Source organism: Pelecanus crispus, chromosome 5 (genome assembly GCF_030463565.1).
Source record: "Pelecanus crispus isolate bPelCri1 chromosome 5, bPelCri1.pri, whole genome shotgun sequence".
NCBI lineage: Eukaryota > Metazoa > Chordata > Aves > Pelecaniformes > Pelecanidae > Pelecanus > Pelecanus crispus.
In genome coordinates, this window is record NC_134647.1 from 71,190,133 (window position 1) to 71,202,878 (window position 12,746).

The window sequence follows — 12,746 nt, forward strand, 5'->3', positions numbered from 1 at the left end:
GACGACACCATCATGAGACAATAACCGGCCGGGTCTGGCGTGCTGTTTAACGTCCACCCCAGCACGCCGCCGCTTCCCTGTGCCCCGGGCCGCCGGGCCCTGCGCTTCCGCAGGCCGCCACCAGGTGGCAGCCGCCTCCCGCCCGCCGCCGCCCAGGCCCCGCCCCCCTCCACCCCGGCCCCGCCCCCCTCCGCCCCGGCCCCGCCCTCGGCCCCGCCCTCCTCCGCCCCGGCCCCGCCCGCAAAAATGCAAACATGAAACATTTCCCCTCCCGCCTGGGCGGAGGCCGGGCCGAGCTGGGGAGTAACACCACAGCCGATTTCCATTCCTGACTTTCACAATACTCATGCTGTATTTCTCATCCCCGCGCTAAGGAGAGGGGGGGGGGAAGAAAAAAAAAATCAGCGTTTTCACTGAGCATTGAAAAAAGTCAACAGAAAAAAAAAAAAAATGTGGTAACCTCTTTTCCATATTTAGTTATGGTGTACATGCTGACTTAAATGATTAACAATGTTATTGACAAACTGTCAATGACTGGATGACTGGTCTGTTAAGTAACATTGGACATTACTTAGCAAAGTTTTTCAAAGATACCAAAAAGTTACAGCTACTTGGGGGGGGGGGGTGGGTTATAACCCACCAAAAAACCATTAATTCTTAAACATGCTGTTATTATTTTCAAGGATGAGTTCTCTACAGTTTGAAATTTCATTACAGTTTTACAGTACTGAGCAAATTTCATGTGTGAATTATCACAAGGCTGACAGCTTACAGCATCAAGAAATAAATTCCTGCCATCAGACAAACTTGTCAGGATCTAATCAAAACATTTCAAGTATGTAAGATAATAAATCATTAGCATCTATAGCAGGTTGCGTGTTTTATATTCTAAAAAGGTACTTCTTCCACTCTCATTTGTTAGAAAGAATTAAAGTTTCCAATCATGAAGTCTACATAGCAATGACAGCTTTTTGCCACTGCAAATGGATAAATAGGTAAGATATAGTTATTATATACATTATTCTGTTATTATATACATTATTCTGTTTGTGTATATAGTGTATTACTTATACATGCATATATATCTCTTACATCATATGAGCAGATGTATTTAATTTAACCTCTTTAAATAAGATCCGATAACAAAGGTACTTAGCAGAGGGTACTTTTCCGATTCAGATGGCGTATTTCCATTTATTCCAACACAGTCAGCCCTGGAAATTTTCAGAATGAATGAATAAAGCTCTGGATTTGCATGGTACTGGCTGAAAAAGTGACCTTTAAATCCTACCTCCTAATTTTTGAGCTTTTAGGGTTCACATTTACGAGCTTTGCTCTAGTTATTAGGGTTGAAAAGTCACTTAAAGAGAGAACACTTCCTCGCAGCAGCGCAGCAGCGCAGCAGCACAGCTCCAGTAACTGTGACTTGCAGACATACACCATGGGAATCCTAACAGGTCCAGTAACAGGAGTGGACAAACCTTTTCCTTTCCTCTACTGTACGCTCATTTTACTCACACAGTATTACCTTTAATACTTCCTATAATGTAGCTAATTCAAGATTAAATGCATGCAAGGTTAAAAGGAGGACTGACTCGGGCTTTGTTCCTGAAATCATCCTTTGAAATCGGTGATCAACCGAGTTTCCAAATAAGGAAGGAAAACAGTACTAGCAGATGACAACTCAATGCAATTGAAATATTATTCTATCCATGTAGCAATTGTTTTCATTCATTCTGCACCTCCACCTTGACAAACACAGTGCAGCTGTGGAATCAATAGGCAGTAGTTCAAATTTAATACCTCTGTGGTCTTGACAACAAAGAGCACAATCAAAGCAATCAATTTTTGTACCTGTTGTCCCGCTATGCCTGATTTCACGTTAGTCTTAAAACCCCTTCAAAAACCCTACGAGCCACACACCAAGCCATGCCCCGAGTCCCGCAGCACTTTTCCTGCCCTCTGGAGGAAGGCCAAGCCTGCACCCTCGCAGCTATCCGCCCTTTGCTGCTGCTCCAGAGCAGGGCTGGTAACAGCCCTTCTTCGGGTCCTCCAGACCAGACCACGAATGGCAGGGCCAACGCAAAAGCATCAGAGCTGCAAGTTACACAACCGCGAGCAACGTAATTACGAGCTTTGCTTTTCCTGGATCACCAGTGAGTTAGCGTCTAAAAAAGTTACATCCCAGGGAAGAAGACGAAAGCAAATGCCTGGAGATGGAAGCAAGGAGGGAGCAGACTGGAGACAGAACCGATGACCTATTTCAGGGCACCTATTTGAGGCCGTCCGCTGTCAGGAGAACACTGCGGATCTCCAGGGCATAGAGCAGACAATGAAAATGCCCACCAGAGATGGGGATACGCTCACAGGGTGGAGATTCAGCTGGGTCTTAAGATGGCTTAACATTTGAATGTGTGCAATGGGACCAACTGAGAGTTTACATCTAAAAATGATAGGGTAGTTTCAAACGTATGAACTAGCACTACAAAAACGTTGATTAAATAATTATGCAAAACGTTAAGAGAAAGTCCAACAGAATTTCACAAGTACCCTATAAAGGTGAAACTCTACTCAGAATCAGTTTTATAATACAGGTTAAATGTTTTAGATAGTAAATGATGAGGGAGGTGGTGTGATTTGACTGGTTTCCACCCACTCCGCGAAGGAGTTTGGCATTACATGTGCGTGTATCCTGAAAAAAATAAATCACATTTTAAGAGGTAAGACAACTAATAAAAGAGTGCTGAGCTGTGACTGCTTGGTCTGAAACACTATTTACAGGGTGCAGCTGTAATCCTTTAAGCAAATATGCTAGTTTAGCCTAAAGGACATTTTTCATTTAAGACCACCATTCTGATGAGAATGACACATGAACATTCAAGATTTCAAACCTCTTCTTCCGACAGCACATCTGCCTCCCTGAGCACTTGTGCTGCCAGTACCTATATATATTACCATTATTACTTCGGCCAGCCTCCATGCCACCTGCTCTCTAGGTCAACAATATAACCCTCAAACTAGAGGCTCACATCTATATTTGATTTATATGAAGTGATAAATAGCATAAGAATATTTTAAAGGATTGTTGCACACTATTCACACAGAACTTTCAGAAGTGGAAACAAACGCTAAAAAATAAGAAGTGTATTAAATCTTGCAGTATGCAAATGACAGGAACAGACTGTTCTGAAAGTTAATTTTTTTGTATCAGTTCCATATTTCCAGGCATAATTGTTGAACATGCAACTTGATCTCTACATGACAAAAGAAGCGGCAGATTTTCAGACAACTCTTTAAAAATGAACCTTGGGAAAGAAATTCAGCATCGTAGAATTTATAAAAAGCTGGTTCAAATACACTCCTTCAAAAGAGTTCCTTATATTTGCTTCCTTTTATCTTAAGGTTATCACCTCAGATCATGCAGATATAGAATCAGTTGGACACCATAACATGCTACAGTTCAGGTTTCACAACAGGACTGGATCATCACTGGATCTATCATTTTTGAGGCAGCAAGGAAGCTAGAAGAGAAAAATACATTGGCCATTTTAAGCATCACTTTTCTGTTTACATAATATATTGTTTCGTGCATAGATACTGAAATTTATTCTATTGTGATCTTTTGTATACAGAAACCGCATCTGAAAACAGGAATGTTTCAGGCAGCAGCAGGAGTCCTGGCTTTTTGCATACATATATGCACACAATATGAAATGGAAATAAAGTCTGGAAATCTATTTGCTCATTGACTTACAATACAACCCATCTCTTTTAAACAGATATGTTACGTTATAAAAGTGTGAAGAAAACAGGAGCCCATCACTCAAAATTGTCACTTTCTCTCAGTCTTGTAATTTGTCCTTGAATATGTAGCTGCGCATATGGCACGGACCCACAGGCAAAGTTGGATGCTGGAGTCTGCACTGATGGCAGCTTAAATGTAGTCCTTTCAAATTAAAGTGAGAACCGTCGCCACACTCAGGATGTTCCATATTTTTGCCGGAGCAGACAGCATGATTCCTGAGATTGCCTTTGACCTTGGCTTTCTTGCAAGGTAGCTCACTATCATACCAGTTGGGACAATAGACAAATATTTTTACAGCTATAACAGTAAATACATTCCAGTTAATAAGTTAATATTTCACAGATGATGAAATTCCACTGACACTCATTGACCTGGTACCATGCACTCATGTTTTAATATTTTTCCTTTGCTAACTATGTTTGCTTTAGGGTATACTACCAACCAGCAGGGGATTAATTAAATCTTTTTCTATACATAACCATTTGCATTACAGAGATGATATAATGAGGGTTGGAATCTCCAGTTCTGATGGAAAATACAACCTGGCCATGCAAGGACAAACCATAATCCATCCATCAGATTAACAGGAAGGAATTTTTCATGGTGATTAAAAAAAACCCACCCCACGCTAAGCTTCTCTTTCTCCTATCGGTATCTGTCAAGAAAAATAATTTCCTTCTTTTCACCATACGGTTATCAAAAACACTACTTCTCCGTTTCTCTCTCTAGAAATTACTACATCTGAACTTGTTTCCCAAACTCATCAGCAAAGAATTTTAAACAGCAACACTAAAACCGTATCTGTATTGAATGTCAGATTAACCTATGGAATATGCTGCTGATATTTTCTATAATTTACTGACGTTTTAGAAACTAAATTCAGGATCATACTATTAGATCATCTGCTTAGCTACAGAGATACTTAAAATACAGAAAATGAATACCCGAGCTCTTACCAATATCATTCAAAATACTGAAAGGACAGAAGAGTTTAGTTCACAGACCTTTGCCCACACTGTACTGAGTTTATGCCTGCAATCACACAAATCCTGAATTGCCATGGATATCTTAGTCCCAGCGCATCTTCCCATATTCCCAGTACCAGCCAAAATGCCTGGAACTGCCCTTTCCTATGAAATCTCACCTTCATGGCGTCAGGGTGCCAGAGCCTTCAGGACAATGTGTGTGGCACTAGAACAGTTAACAGTATACATGTTCACCCAGTGTTACCCTAAACATACTACCAGTTCAAAGCAAATTAAATGTATTATTTGGATTATTTCTCTACCTCAACAGAAGTTACGTGTCAGTAAAAATGTCATTTGCAAAGTACGTTAACATATAAAACCAAACGGGAGAAAAAACCCTCAGCTGTTTAACTAACAGGCAACCCTATTTCTCTAAATAATCAGTTTCTATCAGTCTTCAAACCCACAGGTCACGCATCAGCCAATGATGCATTTAATGTTTTTAACGTCTTCCAGCCTTTCTCTTCTCTTCAGCTTGGAAATCCCTTACTAGTCAGCAAAAAAAAAGCCTTTGGATTTATTTCAAATTATAGTTACTGCAGAATAAAGCTAAAAGCCCTTTAAGCAAAATTCTCAAACACAGCAAATTATTTTCCCTCCCCCACCAGCCCTCCTGCCTGGGCAACACGAAGTTCTTCCTTTGTAGGCAAAGCTAAGGATCCAGGTCACATCTGTGCATTAACCTGTCAAGAATATATACCTCCAAAAGTTGCCCACTAACCTTTCATATCACTTAACCTCAGGGCTTTCCATAAAATTAAGGGTATTGGTTACTTCACCTAAAATAATTCCAGAATACATCTTGGAACAGACAAGAATTCCCGCTTTCCTCAGAATATTTTCAGTGACCACTCCCAGAGAGAGAGAGAGAGAGAGAGAGAGATTCTAGTAAGCTGAAGTGTCTACTCCCAATTTTGTACATTACATCATGTTTTCAAGCCCAAAATACAACATTACGCAGTACACCATGGGCCAGACTGAACCCACTCATGGTAACAAACACAACTGAAACCCCACATCACAGGTTGGATAGGCAGATGACAATAAAAATGATGCATGCAAATGACATTCCCAAGTGGGTGAATGGAGAGTTGCCCAACCCCAGGAATAAGCCAGCTGCCGCAGCTGAGCTACAGATTACGGGATGAGTAGGCGTCTGCAGCCAAGGGCAGGGTGGTACGCACACATCCCTCGCTAGCCAGAGCAATGAATGACTTGCAATTCTTCAAGTCTCATTTCCTCTGCCAGATTCATTCCTATCTCTGTTATTTGGGACTAAGAGCACAGGGTCACTCTAATTTCATGCTCTCAGTCAAGCAGCAGTCTCTTTCTTTTCATAGTAAAGAAAATAGCTAGTTCCGTATTTGATCCCAAGCTTTTCAGCTGAGGTTAAACAGTGAATGGTTTCTGAAAATTAAAGACAACCTCTGAGAACCCTGGTCACATCAAGAATAGCAGGTGTAGTAACTCAGCTGTTCAATCCTTAGATGTCAGCAAACTAATTTACTATCAACTTGATTGTTTTCCTCGAGGCTAAAAAATCTGTAGCAGCAGCCCTCTTCAAATACACTTGCCAAACTTATTTTAAAATTATATGTAGCACATAAAAAAATTATGTTTTGAAGGTGTAGTTTCATTTGCAGGAAAAAGTAAATTTAAAGATTACAGCTTGAGTTTTGCAACTCAGAGTCCTAGATGTGGCACAGAAGCATACAAAAAACAGCAGAGCAAAAGAAAAAAGGTGAATTTGCTCTCATAACAGACAATCCATAAATTGCAACAGCAGTAGCTGCAGAGGGCCATTATGATAACTTATTCCCTGAAATAAACAATAACAGCTACCCAAAATGTACATGTGGATCAATGAAATAAAAAGTGAGATGCATGGTAGTCCTCTGTAAATAAAAGGTAGGTTACACTTTAAAACCTGAAAAATAACATCCTTAATAAATGCTCCAAATCTTTCTTATATGTATTATATTTTTGCACAAATTAGCCTAAAGGAGAGGGAACATTGAGAGGAATAAAGCAGACCGCTTAGACAGCTCATTAATCTTTCTCATTACTTAATTCTAGCTTTACAAGGCCATGAAGCAGATTACTGATCCACCCTATGTGTCAAACAGCCTGCCCAGCACTGAACAGTCATCCAGAATAATGGAAGCAACTGTTCAAAATTCTCTTTCATTTTGCCAGACAACACCAGTTTCAGAAATTTAAGTCAAAAGGTCACGTTCTACAAAATTTTGGAAAATGCAGAAAAGAGTGCCATCTGAGAGACACACAGGACTGCAGCTGTAACGCTACTGTTAGAAACTGCTCTTAAAATTACTGTCTTGACTTGCACCACAAATTCCTTCAAGACTGGGCATGCAACGATCACAAGGAAACAGTCACAGCTGCTAAAAATGCCAAGAGCATTACAAATAAACAAATCCAGTTTTATTCTCTCCCTTGTTGGCTCATACTAATATTAATCTATTATTAAGTCAGTTGTCATTTCTACTATACACGCATCTACTCCTTAAAAGGTTGTTTCTAAAAGAAATGACAGCCGATATCAAGGCTACCTGACCACCAATTTTATTTATAAAACTCTGTAAACATCCTTTATTGAATTTAAAACTGAATAATCAAGCCCAGTATAATTTTGGTGAGTTTGGGAACCCTTCTGGTTTATCTTACATAAAAGTTATATAAAACAATGTGCATCTCATGAAAATTCCTGGACCTGCTCACCAGCTCATATCCATTCAGTGCACTGTTAATACATGCTGCGAACAAAGGTCAAAGGTTACAAAGAAAATTATATTGAAATACATTGATTGAGAGACAATCTCCAACACTGTAGCTGGACCAAGAAAAGGTACATGGTCAGCTCAATAGTAACATCAGCAGCAGCTATCTCACAACAGTCCAAAGGGTTCTGTTTATTCTGTCAGGTTGGTTTCTCACCAGCTCCCCAGTTGTAAAGTATCTGGAAGCAGACAGGCAGAAATTAAGTTTTGGTGGTTGTTTCTGAGAGGCACTCCACATGTCTCCAATCATTTTGTCAATGTTAGGCTAACACTTTTGACACATCAACAGAATTTTGTCTTTACAATTGTATATTTCTCAACTAATTTAGACAAAAAGAAAATCTGTGTCAGACCGGTCTCCCAAGACGGCTGGACGGCTTGGCAATCCCTGAAAGAAGACCAAGCTTCCTAATAGTAAAGGTCTGGCAGAAAGTCCTAGGGAAGAGAAACTTTTTCATTCCTCAAAAAGCCTCAACAATGGAGGCATCTCCCATCCTCCCCTAAAGCTGCAGCAAGTCCATTCCACATAGATCATGTGAAAACACTCTCAGAAATTGAAAGCATAAGCAATCAATTTTAAAGATATTTAGTAATTAGTCCTAAAAGGAATTCCAAGCATATAAAGCTCCCTTGCCTTCATCTAGTTTATGACTGATAACATCTGTAACCTCATGAGGCATCCATTAAGTTCACTAGTTAATTACATCTGCTCTGACTGGACATTATTTACAGAACAAGCAGATGTAATTTTTCATTGCTTAGCTAGTCTACATGAGACACCAGCTTACCCCTCTCAAATCACTGCTTCTCACCGGAAGCAGGGAAGGAGGAACAGGCAAAGGATGGTCTGATCATTTTTTGCAAAGAAATAGTTAAAGGCCATCATCCACTTAATGAAGACATCCACATGCTGAGTACCATGTGAAAATTTGGAATAAGCAGATGCCAGCCAGTACTTACGTCTTTGTAAGCAGACAACAGAATTATAACTTCTCTTTTTGCCCTCAAAAGTCAATGGTCTCTGATAGTGCTTATGTCTGCTAGGCTCCAAACTGCAGCCAAACTGAAACATAAGTCCTTGACAGAAGTGATGAAAGAAAAGGCTCTCTTGCTTCATTCCCAGATAATAAATATTTTTACAGCAAAAGCAAATAGCCACAGAAGCTTTACATTTGTATTATGTGTACAGGAAGACATTCATCCCCTGAAAATAGAAGGTGGTTACACAGTGTGACTCATTTCAGACTGACAACACAAAGTGTTTCTAGAACCACCTTTTTATAATTAGTTCTGGAAAACAACATTTTCAGTGAAAAACAAGCATTAAATTGAAACACGCTGTCCTATCATCTCTTTCACACATACTTTCAAACAGGTATTTGATCTGCTTAGGAATATTTAAATTGACCATAAAGACCAAAAAAAAAAAAAAAGGCAATTGGTCCTCTCAATTTTGATGAGGTAGAACTGTAATAACCACCAACCTTACCTTAATGTTAAAATTATAATCTTGGACTATCTTAATTTCAAGGGAACAACACTGCCTGTCATGTTCACACGTGGCAAGGTTCTGATGGTAAAATATAAAATGTGAAACTGCAAAGTGGTGCTCGGCCAAACCCAAGATTAATTTACAGATCAAACTGAGTGTGGTGAAAGGTTTATCACTGGTGTATGCAAGACAATCTTCAGGCTTAGAGGATGTGGAACGTATCTTCGGAAGCAACATCTATTGCTTTCAAAATGAACGGCAGCAGAGCTGGGAACCACAGGCACTGACTGACCTCATCCCGGGGCATATTTTTAAATAACCACATCCAGGCGTATCCTTCAGGAATATCATAAATTGTGCAAATGTCAAGTGAACTAAGTTTTTGGATCTCTAAGATTTCTCATATGAAAAAGCATGTGATACATCGAAACATCTTTCACAGATTTATTTCTGAACAACCTTATATTTAATACAGTTGGGTAATTCAGACTTACTTGGTGCCAAGAGATCTGTTTCAGAGTAAAGGAAAATTCATCCCCAATTAAAGTACTGGTAAAATACAGGCACTCACTCCCAAAGCACAGCTTTGAGAAACTGCAGACTGTGCCTAATGACTTTTCGTTCTTATGGGTGATTAGTGTGCTCTGTAATGGACTGACAGAAACAGCTGATTCTATTACAAGGACATGTTCTGGCTAGGATTTTCTTTCTGTTGCATTTAAATTATAAATATGAACTCTCTTGAAAACATATGAAGACAGAAGATACTAATCAATCTCTAAAACTTCTGTCTTCTGTCCTTTACCGTACTTCAAATTAGACCAAACACTGACTTCATCACTAGGAAAAGCCTCTCGGGTACTCAGCACTGTCTGTACCGTATTACTCTTCCATACTACCAAGCACAGAGTTCTCTTCATCCTCTGCATCTTTTGGAAGAAACTGCAAGTTTTTTCCATTCAGGTGTTGGCTTCAAAGGCAGATTTTGAGGTATGTTCCAGTTTGTACCTATGGGTACAGAAGAAATTTCTGAAGTCTTTGCAAGACTTGCAAATTCATCAAAAATTGCCATTGAACAGTCCTTTTCTCCAAAGAAGATTTGGGAAGGGACTTTTCCTGAACCTGACAGATCTCACAACAGCTCGTCTAATCAATGTTCTTGTTCACACTTTCAGGTTGAAGTCAATGTATGGTTAAAGCATTCAGCTCTCAATAGCTTCTGAGGAGCTAAAAAGTCTTTAATACATTGGTTTTAACTCGTTGTCTTTACTGTACTGTAGAACTGGAATACCAGAATCTAAGCCTGTGCTTCTCTAATACGCATTTCATACAACCTACAGGAAGTTATACATACTGGAAGGAAAAAGTAGCATGAAAGCATAAAACATATTACAGCCAAATTTTTAGTACATAAAAAAAATTGAGTACAAAAGCGGTGCAAGCACCCAAAAACCAGCTGTATACCTCTGCACAAGCTTTCTCACTGTTGTTTTTCAACACTTTTGTTGCAATTTTCTTTTGCCTATCCCACTCCGCTAACAATCAGCCCCAATTCAATAGCTTTTCTCAGAGCAGAAGTAACAATATTGATGTGCTTGCCATATACATTAGAGGACATTTTGTACAAAGAGTATTTGTTGTAGATGTAAACCACTTAATTTTCATGATCCTCACTAATGAGAAAAAAATTCTTACAAGACTTTTCACAGAAACTTTTGCATTTTTGTTTGATATGGATCAAATTACAAAGAAAAAGCTAAAGACAAAAAAGTTTAGTGACCATCTATGAAGAAATAACCTAAATAGCTTGCAAAGAAAGACTCAAGACGTAACTTTCCAACAGCAGCCTTCTACCTACATCCTCTTTGGTATAGTAAGTTGTTTTCTCCATCAAGAGAATCCGTCTGCATCATTAATCCATATTTAGACAGTAACGTTCTCTCTCAGCCAGTGCTGCCACAAGCTGCATGACTCACCAAATGCTCACCAGAGAAGTGCAACTCCAGCAGCCAGAACCAAGGAGTAACAAAAGAATTAACGTGTTCCTGTAAAATCATTCACTGCATACACCAAATCTGAATTAAGTTCATTCATTCTCCTCTAAATTTAAATTCTGTGATAACTGATATTTTTTATTTCAATAAAAGTTTAGAAATTGATAACATAGTTCCAACATAGTCTTTTTTTTTAAAAAAAAAAAATTCACTTTTTCATTTCTCACGAAGTAAAAGCACAGCACGGAAAAGGAAAGATGGTGATTCCCATTTAAATCCTATTCTTGGGGCTAAAACATTACACCAAATTCACTGCCACATTTTAAGCATTTCAGTTTATGTAAGAGGAAAGATACACCTTCAGACAGAAACTTTCAGGATCTAAGGGTTTATTGGTAATACAGACTTCATGTTTGTTGAATTCAGAATTTTAACATCGGAAAGCAAACCCAGCGTCTAGTCCAGAAATTACAGCTACCTGGCTATAGGGGGACTTAAGTAACATAACATAAACTGAAAGTAATCCCAGTGCAGCTTCTGGGGTTACTGCAGATTTACATATATGATAAGTGACATTTTAGACTTAACATCTTAAAATGGTCTTTTCTCACTTATATGGTAAAAAAAAGCAAGTCACAGGTAACACTCTTGGGTTTTTTCAGTTATTAATTCCCCACTATCTTCTCAAATAATGAATTAGACGATGACGGTTTTTTACCCACCATTTATTTTTATAGAAGCATTAAAACATCAGCTTGACATTTATCTAAGAAAAAGACTGAGATGGCTCACATAGAGACAAGAACTATCAGAGGTTTGGCAAAAAAAATATGTATCTTCAGGGAAAAAAAGCAGGTTTTCCAATGTACTAAGTCCGCTGTCTCACTAGGAGATGAGCCCCTGGGAAAGTGCATTGCTTTGTTAACATGGTGTTGGAATATATTTCAGCTGGAGGTAAAGCAACTCAAATCATACTCCCTCCCCTGCCTGAAGCTGTAAGAAGCTAGCCAGCATTTATGCCTAGTCTGCTTAAATTACAATGTACAACGTGCTTAAAAAAAAATAAAATCAATAAACATTATGCCTACTTAAATAAGAATCAATAGACATTATAGATAAATAAAATATTCTTTTCATTTTCCCAATAATTCTAATTGACTATTTATAAGCCTCTCTACCCAAGTTTAACGTTAAATGCAGATGTACACAGAGCATTTAAATGTGTACTGGTTCTAGGAAACAGAATCTGTATTGTAAAACAAACTAGAAAAATTTTTTTTAAAAATAACCACTGAAGAGTACTAAACCTTATTTTCAGTCTTCATACTTCAAGTTTTGCTAATTACAGTATAGTTAAATTTCATTCCACTGCCTGTTCAGTCCTAGAGAGATAATGAACAGGATATAAAACTGATAAAGCAAATGGCTGGCAAAAAGATAGTATTTTCAAAACAATATAGGGACCTCACTGCACAAATTTCCATTCATTTCAATGGAAAAAGTGGGAAATCAAGTTCATTGTACTGTCTGAAAATCTCCATCTGTGGTTTCCTTCACACCTAACAGGCTTTTGCCCTCATAGATGCAGGTATTCCTATCAAGATAAATAAGTCACTGGAGCCTGAGAAA

At 38.7% G+C, this 12,746-nt stretch overlaps 1 protein-coding gene across 3 annotated transcripts in view; it reads right to left on the bottom strand.

The window, feature by feature from the left end:
- Positions 1 to 12,746, bottom strand: part of MAST2 (microtubule associated serine/threonine kinase 2) — a 194,452-nt gene that overhangs the window by 110,422 nt on the left and 71,284 nt on the right. The window lies entirely within an intron of this gene.